The sequence below is a fragment of the Macaca thibetana genome, chromosome 2 (assembly GCF_024542745.1).
Source record: "Macaca thibetana thibetana isolate TM-01 chromosome 2, ASM2454274v1, whole genome shotgun sequence".
NCBI lineage: Eukaryota > Metazoa > Chordata > Mammalia > Primates > Cercopithecidae > Macaca > Macaca thibetana.
The window spans coordinates 72,147,965-72,168,716 of NC_065579.1; the positions used below are offsets into that span (position 1 = coordinate 72,147,965).

At 37.4% G+C, this 20,752-nt stretch overlaps 1 protein-coding gene and 1 pseudogene across 1 annotated transcript in view; both read left to right on the forward strand.

Annotated features, from left to right (window-relative positions):
- LOC126948943 (EGF-like and EMI domain-containing protein 1) overlaps window positions 1-20,752 on the forward strand; it is a 491,125-nt gene that overhangs the window by 433,209 nt on the left and 37,164 nt on the right. The gene's annotated exons all lie outside the window — the stretch shown is intronic.
- On the forward strand, window positions 1,688-6,006 carry LOC126948343 (40S ribosomal protein SA-like; annotated as a pseudogene).

Here is a 20,752-nt window from a genome sequence, read left to right on the forward strand (position 1 = left end):
AATAATGAATTTGAAGCTAGAAGGCAATTAATCAATAATAAGCACAGTTCGCAGCTATGCTTCCTCTGCTCCATAAGAGACATATAAAAATGTGTGTTTTGTCCCTTATAAATACATGTGGATTTGGGTACTCCCCTGAAGGCAAAGGTATTTCTCCCATCCATTGGTTGACTTGGGCTTGTGACTTGGTTGGGTCAATCGCATAGCAATTAATGTGATATAGCACCAGTTCTGAGCAGATGTTTTAAATGTGAGTCCATAGGTTAGCATGAACTCTTCCATCTTTGTCCTCTGCCATAAAGAAAACAAGTCCCAGACAGAGTCTACTCTTTTATCTGGGTGCTAGAATGATGTACAGAGCTGAGTAGAGAGACAGCCAACCTGAGACCTCTAAGCAAGGAAAAAATATTGGTGGTTGTATGCCCCTTAGCCTTTGGGTTGTTATTACAACAAAAGCTGACTAATGCAGTTTCTATGCTTGACAAATAACTTTCTGATTTCTATTTGGCTAATGATGATAATGCAGCATTAAGACCTCTAAACCATTAGGTCATTTTCTGATTTTACATATTTGTCTGCAGCAGGGAGATAAAATGAAGTGACAAGGCCCACCTTAGATTGAAGAGAATTCATCATAGTCATTTCGTCCTGAGAGAAGTCTTCAGTGGCAGCTAGCCAGAACTTCCCAGATGACATCTCAGACTTGCCTGAGTATAAATCCTTGGGTGGAAGATTAGAGATGAAAAAGTTATTGTCAATAGTTTCTTTAAGGTATAGGGCCTCTCTACATGGCTGTTCTTCTTTTTGCCAGTTTTCTTGATTTATGGCAAAGATTATCATTTATTTCATTTTATCTGGTCTTTATCAAATATTCCCTAATCATTTGGGGCTCTGGGTTGTTGTCTAAAGTTTATCTTTAGAAACTGCTGTTCTTGGTGAGACTTGGTAGACCTCTACACAACTTTCTGTGGAAGAAAATGGCTTTTGATAATAGTGTTATGTAAATTCTTCTTCAGCTGTCACTGTAGTCTAACAACTTAACACATAGTTCATATTCACATAGACTTTCTTTTCACTCATTGATTTATTAGGAGAAAATAATTTTCTAACTCACTATTATAATATTCATTATAACTATAATTACTATTATAATTATTATTATATTTGGTAATCTCAGAGCATCCCCAACCTGCCACACACACCCACACACACATATACACACAGAGAAGCCTGAGGCTAGATATTTCAGCCTTTATTGAGCTGAAAAATCATATTGCTATTCAACAAGATTTTTTTCAATTAAAATCAAAAGTAATAATTTACTTGCTATGATCACTAAATAATTATAAGCATAGGTCAAATATTAGCATGTATATAAGATATATGTTTAAGAAAAAATAAGCAGTTCTAATACTTTGAGTGCTAGGACTATTACTTCCTGTAGATATTCAAAATTACTGACTAGTTTTTAAACCCTCCTTCTGTTGTAATGATCACTCCTGGAACTAACTTAATTTGGGCATGTGCATGAAAGACATCATGAGGAGAAAGAAAACAGTCACAGAGTCTAGTCCAGTCTCTGCTACTGTACTTGGAGAATCTTAGCTTTCTTATCTCTAAAAGGGGAATAAAAACATATGCCCAAACAAACTTAGGGATTTTTTTTTTCCTTTTATTTTGAAAAGGATTCTCGCTGTGTCCCCCAGGCTGGAGTGCAGTGGCGCAATCTCTGCTCACTGCAAGCTCCGCCTCCCGGGTTCACGCCTTTCTTCTGCCTCAGCTTCCCGAGTTGCTGGGACTGCAGGCTCCCGCCACCACGCCCAGCTAAATTTTTGTATTTTTAGTAGAGACAGGGTTTCACCATGTTAGCCAGTATGGTCTTGATCTCCTGACCTTGTGATCCGCCTGCCTCGGCCTCTCAAAGTGCTGGGATTACAGGTGTGAGATGGAATTTTTTTGAGAATAAAATGAGTGTCTTGGTGAAAAGGATATGTCAATAGCAAAGGTCTTTGCAAATGTGAAATTTTTTGATGCCATGAAATAATTGGTTGATGGTATGTTAATGTGTTCCTAAATCCCGTTGAACCTGGAACCTAGCCAAGGGAATAACACTTAATCAGAAGAGTGATCTTCAAAATATATCTTACTACAGAAAAAGCAGAAGATATTAGGGCAGATCTTAAAGTTTAGGGTAGGTAGAAATGTAATTTCTCCTTCTGAAATAATTAATAACCTGATTATAACTTCAACTATTAGGAAGCATAGTATTCCCCAACTCCTATTTAAAATAAATGTGATCACGCAGTAGAGAAATTTACTATGGGAAAGCTCCTTAACAATCACATGGTATCATTTAAAAGGGGAAGGGATAGAATGATGGGAGAGAGGCTTAATGGCAGGTTGGAGGTGGGGAGACAGGGATGGAGGGACTATAACTAGCTCACAACCATCTTCTCTCTGAACTTTTCTGGACTTCATTTTCTCTAGTATATAGTCAACGTTTAATCCTTTTATTTCTCTGTGATCCCAGAACTCTCTGAACAAAGTTACTATTAGAACTTCAGATGGTGTATTATATTTATCTGTTAAATTGTCTGTCTTTCTCATCAGAGTATAGATGTCTTGAAGGTGAGGATCATTCCTTAATTGTGTAGTAGCCCTGACTGCTGCCTTGTACAAGACCTGGCATGTAGTAGATTTATACTGAATGGTATGTGAAAGGATGAATGGGCACAAGATAGATCAGAGTAAAGCCATTGGAAGAGATAGGGTTCGGTAAGGTTTTAATGAAGTATTTCACTTCTGAAATATTAAGGAAGTATTCTCAGAATTCAGCACAATACAAATTTTATATTAAATTTTAATTTAAAAATTAGTCTGTAGACATGATTGAAATATTCTCTCAGGAGACTCTTGGAAAACATGATTAATTTCTTCTCTCTCTCTTTCTCTCTCTCTCTCTCTCTCTCTTTCTCTCTCTCGGGATCCTTTCACCTCTGCCTCCAGAGTAGTTGGGACCACAGCTGCCCACCAGTACACCCAGCTAATTGTTTGTATCTTGGGTAGAGGTGGGGTTTTCACATGTAGCTCAGTCTGGTCCAGATTCCTAAGTTCAAGCAATCCACCCACCTCTGCCTCCTGAAGTGCTAGGATTACAGGCGTGAGCCACTGTGGCCAGCAAGCATAATTAATCTCTAATGCCTGAGTTCCCAAGTTTAAGTTTATGCATTCTTTAAAATAGACCTAAAACAGCTATGATATTCTGCTTCAGAAGATAATAGTAGCTTTCCTTGCTACCCAGAGAGAGGCCCATACTGTATTGTTCTGGATTCCCACTGTAATTAAAGGGAACCTTTCACAATGTCCAGAGCCCTAAACATCCTGCAAATGGAGGATGTCCTCAAATTCCTTGCAGCAGAAACTCACTTAGATGGCACCAACCTGACTTTCAAATGCAACAGTACCTTTCCAAAAAGAAAAGTGATGGCATCTATACCATAAATCTGAAGAAGACCTGGGAGAAGCTTCTGCTGGCAACTTGTGCCATTGTTGCCATTAACAACAGATGTCAGTGTCATGTCCTCAGGGAATACTGGCCAGTGGGCTTTGGCGAAGTTTGCTGCTGCCAATGGAGCCACTCCTATTGCTGGTGGCTCTATTCCTGGAACCTTTACTATCCAGATCCAGGCAGCCTTCTGGGAACCATGTCTTCTGGTAGTTACTGATCCCAGGACTGACCACCAGCCCCTCACAGAGGCATGTTACATTAGCATACCTACCATTGCTCTGTGTAACACAGATTCTCCTCTGCATTGTTTGGACATTGCCATCCATGCAACAACTAGGGAACTCATTGAATGGGTCTAATGTGGTGGGTGCTGGCCTGGAAGTTCTGTGCATGTGTGGCACCATCTCCTGTGAACATCCATGGGAGGTCATGTCTGATTTCTACTGTTGCAAAGACACTAAAAAGGAAGGGCAGTCTGTTTCTCAGAAAGCTGTAACCAAGGAGGAATTTCAGGGTGAAAGGACTCCTCCAGCTGCTGAGTTTACTGCTCCTTAACCTGCGGTTGCACTCTGGTTTGAAGGCATGCAGATGCCTTCTGTGCCTATTCAGCAGTTCCCTACCAAAGACCATAACACAGCCTACCACGGAGAACTGGTCTGCAGCTGCCACTGCTCCGGACACTGAATGAGCAGAAACAACCACTGAGTATCTTTTTTTTTTTTTTTTTTTTTTTTTTTAACCAAAGTTGTATTTTTTTTTTTTAATTATACTTTAAGTTCTAGGGCACATGTGCACAACGCGCAGGTTTGCTACAAATGTATACTTGTGCCATGTTGGTGTGCTGCACCCATCAACTCGTCATTTACATCAGGTATAACTCCCAATGCAATCCCTCCCCCCTCCTACCTCCCCATGATAGGCCCCAGTGTATGATGTTCCCCTTCCCGAGTCCAAGTGATCTCATTGTTCAGTTCCCACCTGTGAGTGAGAACATGCGGTGTTTGGTTTTCTGTTCTTGTGATAGTTTGCTAAGAATGATGGTTTCCAGCTGCATCCATGTCCCTACAAAGGACACAAATTCATCCTTTTTGATGGCTGCATAGTATTCCATGGTGTATATGTGCCACATTTTCTTAATCCAGTCTGTCACTGATGGACATTTGGGTTGATTCCAAGACTTTGCTATTGTGAATAGTGCCGCAATAAACATATGTGTGCATGTGTCTTTATAGCAGCATGATTTAGAATCCTTTGGGTATATACCCAGTAATGGGATGGCTGGGTCATATGGCATTTCTACTTCTAGATCCTTGAGGAATTGCCACACTGTTTTCCACAATGGTTGAACCAGTTTACAATCTCACCAACAGTGTAAAGGTGTTCCTATTTCTCCACATCCTCTCCAGCACCTGTTGTTTCCTGACTTTTTAATGATTGCCATTCTAACTGGTGTGAGATGGTATCTCATTGTGGTTATGATTTGCATTTCTCTGATGGCCAGTGATGATGAGCATTTTTTCATGTATCTTTTGGCTGTATGAATGTCTTCTTTTGCGAAATGTCTGTTCATATCCTTTGCCCACTTTTTGATGGGGTTGTTTGTTTTTCTCTCATAAATTTGTTTGAGTTTTTTGTAGGTTCTAGATATTAGCCCTTTGTCTAATGAGTAGATTGCAAAAATTTTCTCCCATTCTGTAGGTTGCCTGTTCACTCTGATGGTAGTTTCTTTTGCTGTGCAGAAGCTCTTTAGTTTAATGAGATCCCATTTGTCAATTTGGCTTTTGTTGCTGTTGCTTTTGGTGTTTTAGACATGAAATCCTTGCCCATGCCTATGTCCTGAATGGTATTACCTAGGTTTTCTTCTAGGGTTTTTATGGTTTTAGGCCTAACATTTAAGTCTCTAATCCATCTTGAATTAATTTTCGTATAAGGAGTAAGGAGAGGATCCCGTTTCAGCTTTCTACTTATGGCTAGCCAATTTTCCCAGCACCATTTATTAAATAGGGAATCCTTTCCCCATTTCTTGTTTCTCTCAGGTTTGTCAAAGATCAGGTGGCTGTAGATGTGTGGTATAATTTCTGAAGGCTCTGTTCTGTTCCATTGGTCTATATTTCTGTTTTGGTAACAGTACCATGCTGTTTTGGTTACTGCAGCCTTGTAGTATAGTTTGAAGTCAGGTAGCGTGATGCCTCCAGCTTTGTTCTTTTGACTTAGGATTGTCTTGGAGATGCGGGCTCTGTTTTGGTTCCATATGACTTTAAAGCAGTTTTTTCCAATTCTGTGAAGAAAGTCATTGGTAGGTTGATGGGAATGGCATTGAATCTATAAATTACCTTGGACAGTATGGCCACTTTCACGATATAGATTCTTCCTATCCATGAGCATGGAATTTTCTTCCATTTGTTTGTGTCCTCTTTTATTTCACTGAGCAGTGGTTTGTAGTTCTCCTTGAAGAGGTCCTTTACATCCCTTGTAAGTTGGATTCTTAGGTATTTTATTCTCTTTGAAGCAATTGTGAATGGAAGTTCATTGATGATTTGGCTCTCTGTTTGTCTGTTACTGGTGTATAAGAATGCTTGTGATTTTTGCACATTAATTTTGTATCCTGAGACTTTGCTGAAGCTGCTTCTCAGCTTAAGGAGATTTTGGGCTGAGATGATGGGGTTTTCTAAATATACAATCATGTCATCTGCAAACAGGGACAATTTGACTTCTTCTTTCCCTAACTGAATACACTTGATTTCTTTCTCTTGCCTGATTGCCCTAGCCAGAACTTCCAACACTATGTTGAATAGGAGTGGTGAGAGAGGGCATCCCTGTCTTGTGCCAGTTTTCGAAGGAAATGCTTCCAGTTTTTGCCCATTCAGTATGATATTGGCTGTGGGTTTGTCATAAATAGCTCTTATGATTTTGAGATACGTTCCATCAATACCGAATTTATTGAGAGTTTTTAGCATTAAGGGCTGTTGCATTTTGTCAAAGGCCTTTTCTGCATCTATTGAGATAATAGATGTTTTTGTCTTTGGTTCTGTTTATATGCTGGATTACGTTTATTGATTTGTGGATGTTGAACCAGCCTTGCATCCCAGGATGAAGCCCACTTGATCATGATGGATCACCTTTTTGATGTGCTGCTGGATTCGGTTTGCCAGTATTTTATTTAGGATTTTTGCATCAATGTTCATCAGGGATATTGGTCTAAAATTCTCTTTTTTTGTTGTGTCTCTGCCAGGCTTTGGTATCAGGATGATGTTGGCCTCATAAAATGAGTTCGGGAGGATTCCCTCTTTTTCTATTGATTGGAATAGTTTCAGAAGGAATGGTGCCAGCTCCTCCTTGTACCTCCGGTAGAATTCGACTGTGAATCCATCCGGTCCTGGACTATTTTTGGTTGGTAGGCTATTAATTATTGCCTCAATTTCAGAGCCTGCTATTGGTCTATTCAGGGATTCAACTTCTTCCTGGTTCAGTCTTGGGAGAGTGTAAGTTTCCAGGAAATTGTACATTTCTTGTAGGTTTTCCAGTTTATTTACGTAGAGGTGTTTATAGTATTCTCTGATGGTAGTTTGTATTTCTGTGGGGTCGATGGTGATATCCCCTTTATCATTTTTTATTCCGTCTATTTGATTCTTCTCTCTTTTCTTCTTTATTAGTCTTGCTAGCGGTCTTTCAATTTTGTTAATCTTTTCAAAAAACCAGCTCCTGGATTCATTGATTTTTTGGAGGGTTTTTTATGTCTCTATCTCCTTCAGTTCTGCTCTGATCTTAGTTATTTCTTGCCTTCTGCTAGCTTTTGAATGTGTTTGTTCTTGCTTCTCTAGTTCTTTTAATTGTGATGTCAGGGTGTCAATTTTAGATCTTTCCAGCTTTCTCTTGTGGGCATTTAGTGCTATAAATTTCCCTCTACACACTGCTTTAAATGTGTCCCAGAGATTCTGGTATGTTGTATCTTTGTTCTCATTGGTTTCAAAGAACATCTTTATTTCTGCCTTCTTTTTGTTATGTACCCAGTAGTCATTCTGGAGTAGGTTGTTCAGTTTCCATGTAGTTGAGTGGTTTTGATTGATTTTCTTAGTCCTGAGTTCTAGTTTGATTGCGCTGTGGTCTGAGAGACAGTTTGTTATAATTTCTGTTCTTTTACATTTGGTGACGAGTGCTTTACTTCCAACTATGTGGTCAATTTTGGAATAGGTGCGATGTGGTGCTGAGAAGAATGTATATTCTGTTGATTTGGGGTGGAGAGTTCTGTAGATGTCTATTAGGTCCACTTGGTGAAGAGTTGAGTTCAATTCCTGGATATCCTTGTTAACTTTCTGTCTTGTTGATCTGTCTAATGTTGACAGTGGGGTGTTGAAGTCTTCCATTATTATTGTATGGGAGTCTAAGTCTCTTTGTAAGTCTCTTAGGACTTGCTTTAAGATCTTCAAAGCTGTGAGACAGCTGTCAGACTCCACCCGGAGGGGAGTCTACAGAGAGAGGCAGGCCTCCTTGAGCTGCGGTGGGCTCCACCCAGTTTGAGCTTCGGGAGGCTTTGTTTATCTACTTAAGTCTCAACAATGGCGGGTGCCCCTCCCCCAGCCTGGCTGCCGCCTTGCAGTTAGATCGCAGACTGCTGTGCTAGCAATGCCCCTCCGTGGGCGTGGGACCCTCCGGGCCAGGTGTGGGATATAATCTCCTGGTGTGCCATTTGCTAAGACCCTTGGTAAAGCGCAGTATTAGGGTGGGAGTTACCTGATTTTCCAGGTTTTGTCTCAGTTTCCCTTGGCTAGGAAAAGGAATTCCCTTCCCCCTTGCGCTTCCCAGGTGAGGTGATGCCTTGCCCTGCTTCAGCTCTCCCTGGTCGGGCTGCACCAGCTGACCAGCACTAACTATCTGGCACTCCCCAGTGAGATGAACCCAGTACCTCAGTTGAAAATGCAGAAATCACCCGTCTTCTGTGTTGCTGGTGCTGGGAGCTGGAGGCTGGAGCTGTTCCAATTCGGCCATCTTGCTCCTCTATTATGTTTTTTTGCCACTGAGTATTTTAAGGTGTTTTTCTACAGACTTTTAAACAAGATGGAAATAAGGTTGATGAAAAATAAACAACAGTTCCTAAAACAAAACAAAACAATAATTGTTTTTGAAAAAGGAATGTATTTTTAGGTGGGAATGGGATGGGGGGGTAAGTGTTATAAAAGACAGAAGCATATGCCTGGCTTATAAACCTAAAATCATAGGAATCTTTGTCATAACATACAGGATATTGCAATTATTTTGTTAAAAAAGAAACCCAGAAAGTTAAGAAAATTGAACATGTTCTAAATTATAATGTCATTAACTTCTTTTTTTTCTTAAGATGTCTTAAAGAAGATGTGGAACTTGCAAACATTTTCTGGTAGTTTTGAGCAGACATAACTATTAACCTATTATAACTATTATCTATAAATATAATATATTTATAATTATGTAACTATAACCTACTATAACTATTGTATATAAATGGATCATCTCATTCCTAATACTGAGCATTAAAAATGCACATATGTAATCCTTGAATGCACTTAAAGGAAATACCAGGAGGAATGCCACATCAGCCAGGTTGTATGGATTTGACTTTCTATGGAAAGTTTTGGCATGGTAAATCTTACTTTGTCCATTACGTTACCTGCTATGTGATACAAATTCTTTGCCTACTAATCACAAATCTCAAGATCTGGGTAAATGGAGCTCCCTAGAACAGGCTATATATTTTTTATTGCCATCTCGAATCAAACTGATGCCGTTTTTCATGAGAGGACTAATAAAAGTCACATTCTGTATTGAAACATCCCTGTATTTTATGGACCCATCTGATATACCCTTAATAAAGTTTTAAAACAATCTATAATAGATTTTGCAAGAACCTCAGATCTGCCAGCACTCTCATTAACAGCCCAATTTTAAGCACTACTTTAGGCATGATTATCTGCAAAATGTTAGCCGGGCTGTTTAATATTAAAAGACTAGTAGCTGAAGAGAAAGGAAGCTCAATTACTCAAAAATCCAGTTAGATTGCTATTTTGAGTAATTTAACAAATAAAATTGCATTTTGTTCTATTTTCAAAGTATGGGCTTGTATTCATTTCCTCAAATATGAAGTTCATTGAAAATGCCAATGTTTCCAAGTGATTCTGTATGAGAGAAGTTGATAAAAATAAAAATACCCCTCGTCTTGTTAAAACACAAATGTTTTACGAATGACACCTTGCTTAATAGTGTTTCCTCAAATGACTATATTCTATAAAATAGAAAAGCCAGAGCCTCTGGCCTACGTAATGTTCACAGAAAAGACAATTAGCAAAATCATCACCTGTGATTTTCTTAGATACGTCATTGTCTTTTTTCCATCGGCTTATCAGGGAGGATATCCGTTGTGTCCCAGACCTATTTACAAAGCTATTTACTTACCTAGATTTTCATGCCTTAATAAAAAATGTTAACAAATTTAAACATAAGCTAATGATCAAAAATAATAAAATAGTTACTTATGTACAGATGAAAAATTGTCTACACTATATTAAACCTTGCATATATGTGTGTGTTAGAACTGGTATTTTAAGATACCTGGATAAATTCATAGGAAGTTATTAATAGTATTATAACCTCTGGGTCTGGGAAAATATGAGAGGGTCATTAAAAGGGAGAGACTTTTTTATTTTCAATTGTTTTTTATCTGCACTGTTTATGCTTTTTTCTTACCTTGAACATGGAATACATTTATAATAAAAACAAAATATTTTCAAAATAGCACTGTTGTGCTTCCTCAAATTTTAACATTATTTTACATCCAGTAAAAATATTCAAAGAGAAAAATTGGATAAAATATAAACTTGTTAAATTTAAAACATGCAAGAATGTTTTATTATTAGCTATGGTGAAAGAAACCCAGGCTATGGTAACTAGACCACTAGCATTCACAGTAATTTTTTAAAAAATATACACAAAAAGACTTCACATGCTTGCTACTACTCATCCTTATCTACTAAACATATTAGTGGGATATTAGTTAATATTCATTCTTTGTTATATAGCTTAAACATGTAACACCAGATTGGCATTAAATTTGGCAACATTCTTAGTTTCTAGTATATAATTTAAGTCATAAAAGCCATTTTGGATCAAGTATTAGGACTTGGAATTACAGAACTGAAATGAACATTAATAATATATTCTTGTTCATTTTTATTATACCAAATCACATGTCTAACTCCTAAATGTATTCGTTCATTATGATTTCTCTAAAATTATTTTAAGTTTCCAAAGACTATTAGGCCAGAGGTAGGTTAAAGTAAGAAACATATCCTATTTGAAATTATCTGTCTCTCTCCTTCCATTGGCTGTCCTGTTTTATCCCTAATGATTATCTAATCCTTCATTAGACAAGGGGGACAAAATGAGATAAACTAACTTCCTGGGCTCCTGGGTAAAATTCAGTAAGGGACAGTTTTCCCTATAGTCTTCTTGGAAGAATTACTTACTTTACTCAAAAAGCAATGAGCTACCTTGCCTAACCAAGTAAAGTAATAATTACAGGATCTGTTTTTTCACTTTGATATATCTGTTTCCTTTTTTGGATATTACTCCCAGGCTGTTATTGCAACTGTTATTTTTCAAGCACTGGCTTATATGATATGTCCATATGCCAAGTAGGACCTGGACTTTTCAAATTATGCTTTATGCATGGCTCATTCCTGCTTGTTATAGTGATGATATCCTCTATGATTAAGCCTACAATGTCTTTTTTTAAAAATTGTTGCTCAGTTCATGCTAATTATAGTTTGCTATTTTAAATATAAGGGAGTCAAAACATTCCTTTTCAGGCTAATGAGGCATTAGACAATTTGGGGATTTATCTTTATATATAGGTTGTTATTCTTTTTCTGAAGCTAGAGAAAAGTAATTTAGAATTATTTAGGAGGATCTATCACCTGATTTATAATTTGGAACCACTTATTCCCAAGCATTGTTATTATTATTTATTTTTAAGTAACTGAGGACATAACCCAACTTTTCTAGGAATATCCTGACTTAATGTGAGCTTTCTCTTTTTAATGAAGTCAATTTATTAAGGGTGTTACTAAGTATACATATATAACTATATATAGATTTTATAACATTTTATATGAAGAAATTTATAAATAAAACATTGTTGATTAATGTTTCTCAAAATTTGGTTCAGGAAATATTCTTATTTTCTTTCTTTCTGGAAAGTAAATAATATGAAATATAATAAAAAATAATTTTAGAGATTTCATGGTGTAAAATCCTGCTTTTTACAGTGAGGTTGATAAGATGACAGGTTAAGTCTGCCTCGGCAGCTGCTTGGAGTTTCTTGGGCTGGCTAAAAATTGAAGTCTGTTCTTATCTTCGCTGAGGTTTGGAGAACTAGTCGGCAATTCCCTACTTTAGTCAAATATCGCTAGAGAAAATTCTGGGTCTCATGGCTGGGTGGAACTTCAAGGACAGTTGCAATGTTCAAGTAGTATCCCTGTACACTGTTGCACAGGTGCACTTATGCCCGGATCACAGAATAGAATAATTTTAATGATATAGGAGTTAAGAAATTATTTAGGCAGATAGTGAAGGTAAGGAAGTCCTCAGTAAGGTTTTTCTTCTAATAAAAAGCAGCCCCCAAATCATTTGTTTTATAACAAAAAGCAGTCTGTAAAATAAATCTGCAGACATAAGCAAGCAAAGTAGAAGCTTGCTTGAATGCTGGCAGATGTGCCAATAGGAAAGGCTACCTGGGACTAGGCATGTCCAACATGGCGGCTCCATCATCCCCTTTCCTTGTCAACCACGTGCACAGTAAGGAGCAGGCAACATGACAGCTGGCCAAGTAGAGATTTCATTTGCATAATAAAAGATTAGGGTAGAGTGGCCAGCTTCCTTGCATGCTATGTAAACATCAAACCTGGTCCAAACAATCTTTGGACCTTATGTAAATCTGACACTGCCTCCTCAAGCCTGTCTATAAAATCCTGTGTACTCTTCCTTGGGGCCGGAAGCCCCATTCAGGTGCCCTTCTCTGTCCCAGGAGAGAAAGCTATTCTCCTTTCTTTTTCTTTTGACTATTAAACCTCCACTCCTAAACCCATTTCTCATGTGTCCATGTCCTTGATTCCCTTGGGTTGAGACAACAAACTTTGGAAATTTACCCCAGACAAGGACACTGCTTCAGTTACACTGATTGCCTAAACTAGGATGCTTTGGCAAATAAAGGGGGGATAAGGGAGGTGCTTAAATAATTAAAATTTTATAGTTATAAATATTGTAACAAAAAATTATTACATTCCATAAAACAAATATTTCTGATTTATCACTTATGATAAATGAAAACATCAGTGCAGCAAGGACATTCATAACATTCTGTCTGCCCTGTAGCAGGAATTCTCAGCTTCCCACGAATGAGGATATAATTTCCCAATTATCCACTGTCCCTGTCAACTAATGGCAAAAGGACTATTGAAGCTAATCTTCTCTAGATTTCCTGAGGACAAATTGACCATAGCTAATATGTGGGTGGTATCTCTACTTTGTGGAACTATTGGGAAGGTTACATTGAATGGAAAAATGTACGGAAAATGCCTACTCTTCTGACACTCCTAGTGCCTCAACATTTGCTTCCTTCCATTTCTTTCTTTCTTTTTTTTTTTTTTCTTTCTTTTTTTTTTTTTTTTTTTTTTTTTTTTTTTTTGAGACAGAGTTTCACTCTTGTTGCCCAGGCTGGAGTGAAATGGCGTGATCTCCGTTCACTGCAACCTCCACCTCCAGGGTTCAAGCAATTCTCCTGCCTCAGGCTCCCAAGTAGCTGGGATTACAGGCATGGACCACCATGCCTGACTAATTAGTAGACACGGGTTTCTCCATGTTGGTCAGGCTGGTCTCAAACTCCCAACCTCAGGTGATCCGCCCGCCTCAGCCTCCCAAAGTGCTGGGATTACAGGCATGAGCCACCACGCTCAGCCTGCTTCCTTTCATTTCTCTTTCCATTACTCACGGCACACTCACATAAAATCTACACAAAACTCAATCTTATTTTTATTATAGTTAGGGGTTCACACATTTGTCTTATTAGACTCAACATTCCTTGAGTGCAGCATCCTTCCCATACATCTGTATACTACCTAAGGCCCAACACATTGCTGGCTCATAGAAAAAAAAATTTTGACTAATTGAATGTTTCTGACTCTGCCCAAGGAACAGTCTGCTTTCCAGCCCATCAGACGAGGGGAAGTCTCACTGGGCTTGTTCAGCTTGAAGGAAGTAAAGGCTCATGACTTTCTTTTTTCATAGTGCAAAGGCTATTTTCCCATCTATAATTTGATTTATTGAATAGATCTACTCACCAGGAACATGATTCACTGTGAAAAAAGAACAGTCCAAGGTTTTTTATCTACTAATATATCCATAAATAGGAATTCAGTTGAACCTATGTGGGTTTGGTTCATCAGGCCCTTTATGTGAACTAAATATTACTCAAATCTCTGACTCCACCATACTGATTCAAAACATGAAGCAAAAAGATCAAGGCCAGTGTATCTGAGCCCAAGCCACGCACTTAAGTCAGCCTGCACATTATGACTAGACACGTATATATTCTTTCACAAGTTGAAATAACGATGCCATGATGTATCTTTACTTTTCAAAGAGATAATTCGTTTTTGCTGAATTTTACTCTTTTTCTGTTTTTCAGTCATTTTTCTCCCCATGTTTTTCTAGTAATGTAAATAAATTGTTAAATAATACTTCATTATTGACATAATCTACCATGTAAGGAAAGTGATACTATTCCTGCTTCTACTTATGAGGAAAAGAGGACTCAGAAAGATTAAAATTTTCTTATGATCAATAACTTATGGCACCAGAGTTTGTTTTTTACTCCAAATCTAGTACTCTTTCTACAATGACACCTACCCCATAAACGTCTTGTGCAAAGATATTTATAACCTCTCCAATGAGGAATTTACATTGAAAGTGTGTTAGCTTATATACCAGAAATGCTTTTAAAAAGTGTATGATAAAAATGTGGTAAGAATTGTATGGGAGATAATTCAATTGCCCTTGCTTTATATAATTATTATCTATTTTTTATATGCATGACCTAGATCTTAGGTTTGTTAGATATTTTTAAATATATGTTACAAACTGACTTCAACTCTGTTTACAATTTTTTAGGCTGTTTGATTGGTTTATTGGCCATGGCTGATGTTTGCAGATACTCTGAATCTGGAATCATTGAAAGGTTTTATCAGCGGTTTATTTTAACAGTGCAAGCTGTTTGTCAGAGAAAATAGCACAAATGCATATGAATGTTGGTCTCCAGGCGGCAAAGTGTATCCTTCCACCCAGCTTCCTAAAAGACCTACTAGGAAACTTGATGCCACCCACACGCATTTCTTAGGGGATCTGATTTAGTGTTGCAATTTTTTTCTCTAAACAGACATGGGTGAAAGCTGGTCAGTGAAAGAATTAAGGGAACCATTATATCTAGAACAGTGGATTAGAAAATATTAATATTAATCAAAGGAAAATAGAAATAACAATCGATTTTTTATTATTGATTTAAAAAAAATTTTCCTGCTCCTTGGAATCTGTGTGTAGATAAATCTGACTTATCCTCTTAGAGTAATATGGACTTCCTTTTTTGATGGTTTTTTGTTGTTGTTGTTGTTGTTATTGTTGTTGCTTCTTCATTTTCTCTTTTCTTCATATTTTTTTCTTTCCTCTGTAAAATATTGTTAAAACCATGGATCAAAATATACATTGTTAAGTGTGTCTTTTTTCCTTAAAATCTTTTTTACACTTGTAAAAGAATATATGTTTCTTATATAATATTTAGAAAATAGGTATTCTGGGGAATTATTATAATGTGAGTTCCCATATTAAACTCTTTTAATTCTGTCCAGAGATATGTTAGTGATAAATAAAATATATTTTTAAAATTAGGTTTAAAAAACCAAACTAAAAAAATTAAGATAAAAAGAAGACTCTTTCATGTTACAAAAAAGCAACAGAAACACTGAGTTGTAAGTGGATGTGGACGGACTTAGCTAAAGTCTCAGATATTTTGGGCTCCATTTCTAGAAAGAGTCGAGGCACAAAAACTCCTAACAGAGACTTAAAGAACCCCACATATGGTAGATATGTTAGTTTGCTAGGGCTGCCAAAATAAAGGCTTAAACAACCGAAATTTATTGTTTAATCATTCTGGTGGATAGAAGCCTGAGATCGAAGTTCCAGAAGGGCCACGCTCCTTCTGAAGGTGCTATGGAAGGATCTGTTCCAGGCCTCTTCCCTAGCTTCTGGTGTTGTGCTGGCAATCAATGCTGATTGTTCGCTTGCAGAAACATCACCCCAATCTCTGCCTTCGTTATTGTGTGGCTTTCTCCCTTTGTGGGTATCCTTCTCTTCACATGGTGTTCTTTTTCGAAGGACACCAGAATTATTAGATTAGGAACTCATTTTACTTCCGTATGACCTAATTCTAAGTAATTAGATCTACAATGACACTTTTTCCAAATAAGGTCACCTTCTGGGATACTAGAGGTTAGAACTTCAATGTGTAAGTTTGTGGAGGACACAGTTCAACCCAAAACATCAGGGTACCAGGGCAGAACTCACTGCAGGGAATTAGGGGCTAGGAAAGTAAGGCTGACTTAAGCTGCTTGTTCTATTTTACATACATTGGATGGCGAGAAGGACTCAGAACTAGGCCAACCCACCTGATTGTTCCAAGACAGTCTGTGTTAGTTCCATTTTCTGGAATGCATGCCCTCATGCAATACCTCTCCTGGACAGTCCAGATGCAGGCAGCTGCCAAACTGATAGAAGGGAGGAATGAGTTCAGAGAGAGAGCAGAGAAAAAAAAATGCTTTCATGCAGATTGAAGTTGCCACTAAAGAAAAACACTCAATGCCGGCTGGGCAGGGTGGCTCATGCATGTAATCCCAGCACTTTGGGAGGCCGAGGAGGGTGGATCACCCGAGGTCAGGAGTTCGACACCAGCCTGACCAACATGATGAAACCCTGTGTCTATTAAAAATACAAAAATTAGCTGGGTGTGGTTGTGGTACCCATGATCCCAGCATGGTGGTGGATGCCTGTAATCCCAGCTACTTGGGAGGCTGAGGCAGGAGAATTGTTTGAACCCTGGAGGTGGAGGTTGCAGTGAACGGAGATCACGCCATTTCACTCCAGCCTGGGCAACAAGAGCGAAACTCTGTCTCAAAAAAAAAAAAAAACACACACACACAAAAATGAAACCAAAAAAACAAAAAACAATGCCCAGGAAAAAAGCTTAAAAAAGAAACCCTCGACATTAGAAGATGAATTTGGTTTCATCAACAAGCAAATAATAGTAATAAATGGCTTGTAATTAACTATGGTCAAAATCATCAAAAAGACAGAAAAAGGAATATTAAAAGATTAATGAAACAAAAACCGGCAACTGTGAATCAAAAATGAGGAGGCATCACATAAAAGTGTCAAAATTGTGCATATAGGTATTGATATAACTTAAGAAAGAATTAGCAAAAGATAATGCTGAGGATTTCATTTATAGCACACAGCCAAATTACATAGAGATAAAAAATATGGAAGAAGAGTTAAGCTACACAGATGATCTATTGAGGGGTTCCAGTATATGGGAATTAGGATTCTCAGAAACAGGAGAAATGGCAAAGAAGGAATGTTTGGAGAGAGGACAGCTAAAAATGTTTTTTTCAGAATTAGAGAAAGATATATACTTTCAGATTAGAAGTGAACATTAACTGTTGTAGAGGTAATTAAGATTAAAGTCATACCACCTCTAGTGAAACCTCAGAAAATCAGGAATAAAGAAAAAATTCTAAAATCAGCAAGGTTGAAAAGACAGAATGTCTAAAATGCCATACTTTTTTTTTTTAATGGTAGAATCTAGAAAACAAATGAAGCAATATCTTTAAAGTGGTGAAGAATATACAGTTGATGCTCATCATTTGTGAGTTCTGTATCAAGAGACTGCAAAAAATCCAACCCCCTAAGAACAATGGTTAAAATGTCATCCAGGAATTAAAGTATGCTTCCATTTTATGTAAGTTTGTGTTCACTGAAACAGAAAGTGATTTCTTAAAATATTAGGTACTTTATTTAATGGCACATTTTAAATCTTTCTATTCCTAATTGATCGTAATATTTTTGTTTTAATTTCCATAGGTTATTGGGGGAACAGGTAGTGTTTGGTTACACGAGTAAGTTCTTTAGTGGTGATTTTTGAGATTTTGGTGCACCCATCATCCGAGCAGTGTACACTGCACCATATTTGTAGTCTTTTATCCCTCACGCCTTTCCCATCCTTTCCCCCTGAGTCCCCAAAGTCCATTGTCATTCTTATGCCTTTGCATCCTCATAACTTAGCTCCCACTTATGAGTGAGAACATACAATGTTTGGTTTACCATTCCTGAGTTACTTCACTTAGAATAATAGTCTCCAATCTCATCCCAAGTCTCTCCAGATGCCATTAATTCATTCCTTTTTATAGCCGAGTAGTATTTCATCCTACGTATATATACCACAGTTTCTTTATCCACTCGTTGATTAATGGGCTTTTGGGTTGGTTCCACATTTTTGCAATTGTGAATTATGCTACTATAAATATGCATGTGCAAGTGTCTTTTTCATGTAGTAACTTCTTTGATTTTTTTAAAGCCTAGAGCATCATTAATAAAATTGACACTTAGAAGAGATATTCACAAACCCAATGAAAGCATATTCTTTGTATACTTTAATGGGGCATCACATCTTTAGCAAGGAAAACACAAAAGAATAATCTATCACATGGATACTATACTAGTTTGCTTCTGCTATCTAATGTTTAGGTCATTTTGATTTAGTTAGTTAGTTTGTTTGTTTGTTTCTGTATTGTCCTATGTGTAGTAAAGAACCCATCTCTAATAAACACTTCATATTTTTTTCATTGGCCTAGGGCAGGCCTCACCTTTCTTGGGTATTAATTGTTTAGAGATTTTTATGTACTTCAAGTTTCAGAGAAATTTTGTTAAGGAAAGGCATTTTCTGTATTCGTTTTGGACCGTATATGCCTTTTTTTGGAATGTCTCTGTATTTAGCATTAAGATTTCTGCAAAACCTGGCCAGGTGTGGTGACTCAGGCCTGTAATCTGGATCTCCTGAGGTGAGGAGGTCGAGACCAGCCTGGCCAACACGGAGAAACCGCGTCTCTACTAAAAAATGCAAAATAAAATAAAATAAAATAAAATAGCCAGGCGTGGTGGTGGATGCCTGGAATCCCAGCTACTTAGGAGGCTGAGGCAGGAGAATCACTTGAACCCGGGAGGTGGAGGTTGTGGTGAGCCGAGATCGTGCCACTGCACTCCAGCCGGGGCAACAGAGTGAGACTGGGTCTCAAAAAAAAAAAAAAAAAAAAAAAAAAAAAAAAAAAAAAAAAAAATTATTCAAAACCCAGCAAAAGAGCATTTGTTTAACTGCTAACAAGAAGCAGCTGTTTTCCATGGGAGATCAATCATTATTTTCTGTATTTTTTATCCAATAACCTTATTTTCAACATATGTCATGTCCTGCTGAGGAAATGTTGAGGAGGCTTGTCATGTTAACAGAACTGGACGCAGCTTGAGTTTTGAAACAGCAGACCTTCAACTGAAAAAAGGAGTCCAATATTTTCTTCTTTAATGATTCTGCTATTATAATAATGGCTTTAACAGAGACAGGCAAAGTGTAGATGGAGTTCTGGTTCCTGCATGGAAATCTGTGTGTGTTAAGTGGGGATGTAGGACAGACAGAGGATTTTTAAGTTGACTGTTTCACTTCAAGCTCTTTTTTGTTGTTGCTTTGATCTTCTCCTCAGGATAATACTTTCACCTTTATCAGCTCGTCTTAGATGCCCAGTGGTCTCCACCATACCAAAAGCAGAATAAGGGAAGAATAGGTTATTGCTGGTTTAATTCTTAGTATTGCTACAAGTAAACTCTCTCAGAATTTTACTTAATTTTTATCAGTTTGTCTTTGGTAAAGAAATTTCAAATATTTTTAATGAGGAGAGAATTTGAAAAGATCCTCCTAAAACACCTTAATAATAATGAAAATAATATTAGAAGCTAACATTTATTGGCTCCTCACTATGTACTAGGCTCTTTGCTGTCAATTTTTTAAATCCTCAAACCAATCTTATGGGTTAGACACTATTACTGAGGTCCAATTTATACAGATAATAAAAGCTTGACAAGGTTAAGTAACCAGCAGCCTTAGCATCACATAAAAGAATGTTACAAATGCAAAATCTCAGACCCCACTCTTGACCTAAAAAAACAGAAACTTAGAATTAAAACAACAATCCTTTTGTTTTAATTAACCAATTGGTTTTAGTAAACCCTCCGGGTAAATTGGATACCATTAATTTTGAGAACCACTTCCAAGCCTTTCCAGTAGGACTTCTCACCAGTCTTTTTTTCCTTTGTGCCAGAGGGCAGGGGTTGTGTAATGTTTGTTTCTGTGTTTGAGTGCCTAACAATGTGTCATACGTGAAAGGTGTTCAGTAAAGTGCACTGCATAGTCATGGGTGAATCTATAATGAATCATCCTATGTAGCCGTATTTAGGGATGATCTGATTATTCACTTGCCCATTTTAGCCAGGTCTGTTTTCTCCTCTCTTGGGTAGAAAGCCCTGTAATACCTTTCCAGCAAACATTAGTCTTCTGAAACACCAGGACCAATGTGCAATCATGGGATTTTTATTTGTGAATTAGAGCATTCTTTTTAAGACCTCAATCCCTCAGCAGTGCAGCTGATGTATTGTGCTTTTTTGTTTTGTTTTGTTTTTTGTTTTTTGTTTTTTTCCTGGACAAGATAGGAATGAGCAGTGGAGAATAAAAGGTAGGGTTTCTACTATGTTCTAAGGCATTCAAGGGAGTCACAAGTAAGAGTAGCTAATCAGATGAATTTTGAACACCTAAACAAAATAAGCATCAAATTTTGAAATACTAATTTTAATCTGTGAAACTACATTATAAGGCAGATCATAATTAATAAAACAATGTATGCAGATAGTTATTAACAATGTTGAGTGTGTTACTGTATCAAGAGCATTAGAATACGAATCAGTAGGCCAGGGCTCCAGACTCTTTCTGACCATTACTTGCCATGTGCTGATGGATGAACATCTAAGTTCTTTGAACCTGTTTCTTCATCTGTGAAATGGAGGAAATAGCCC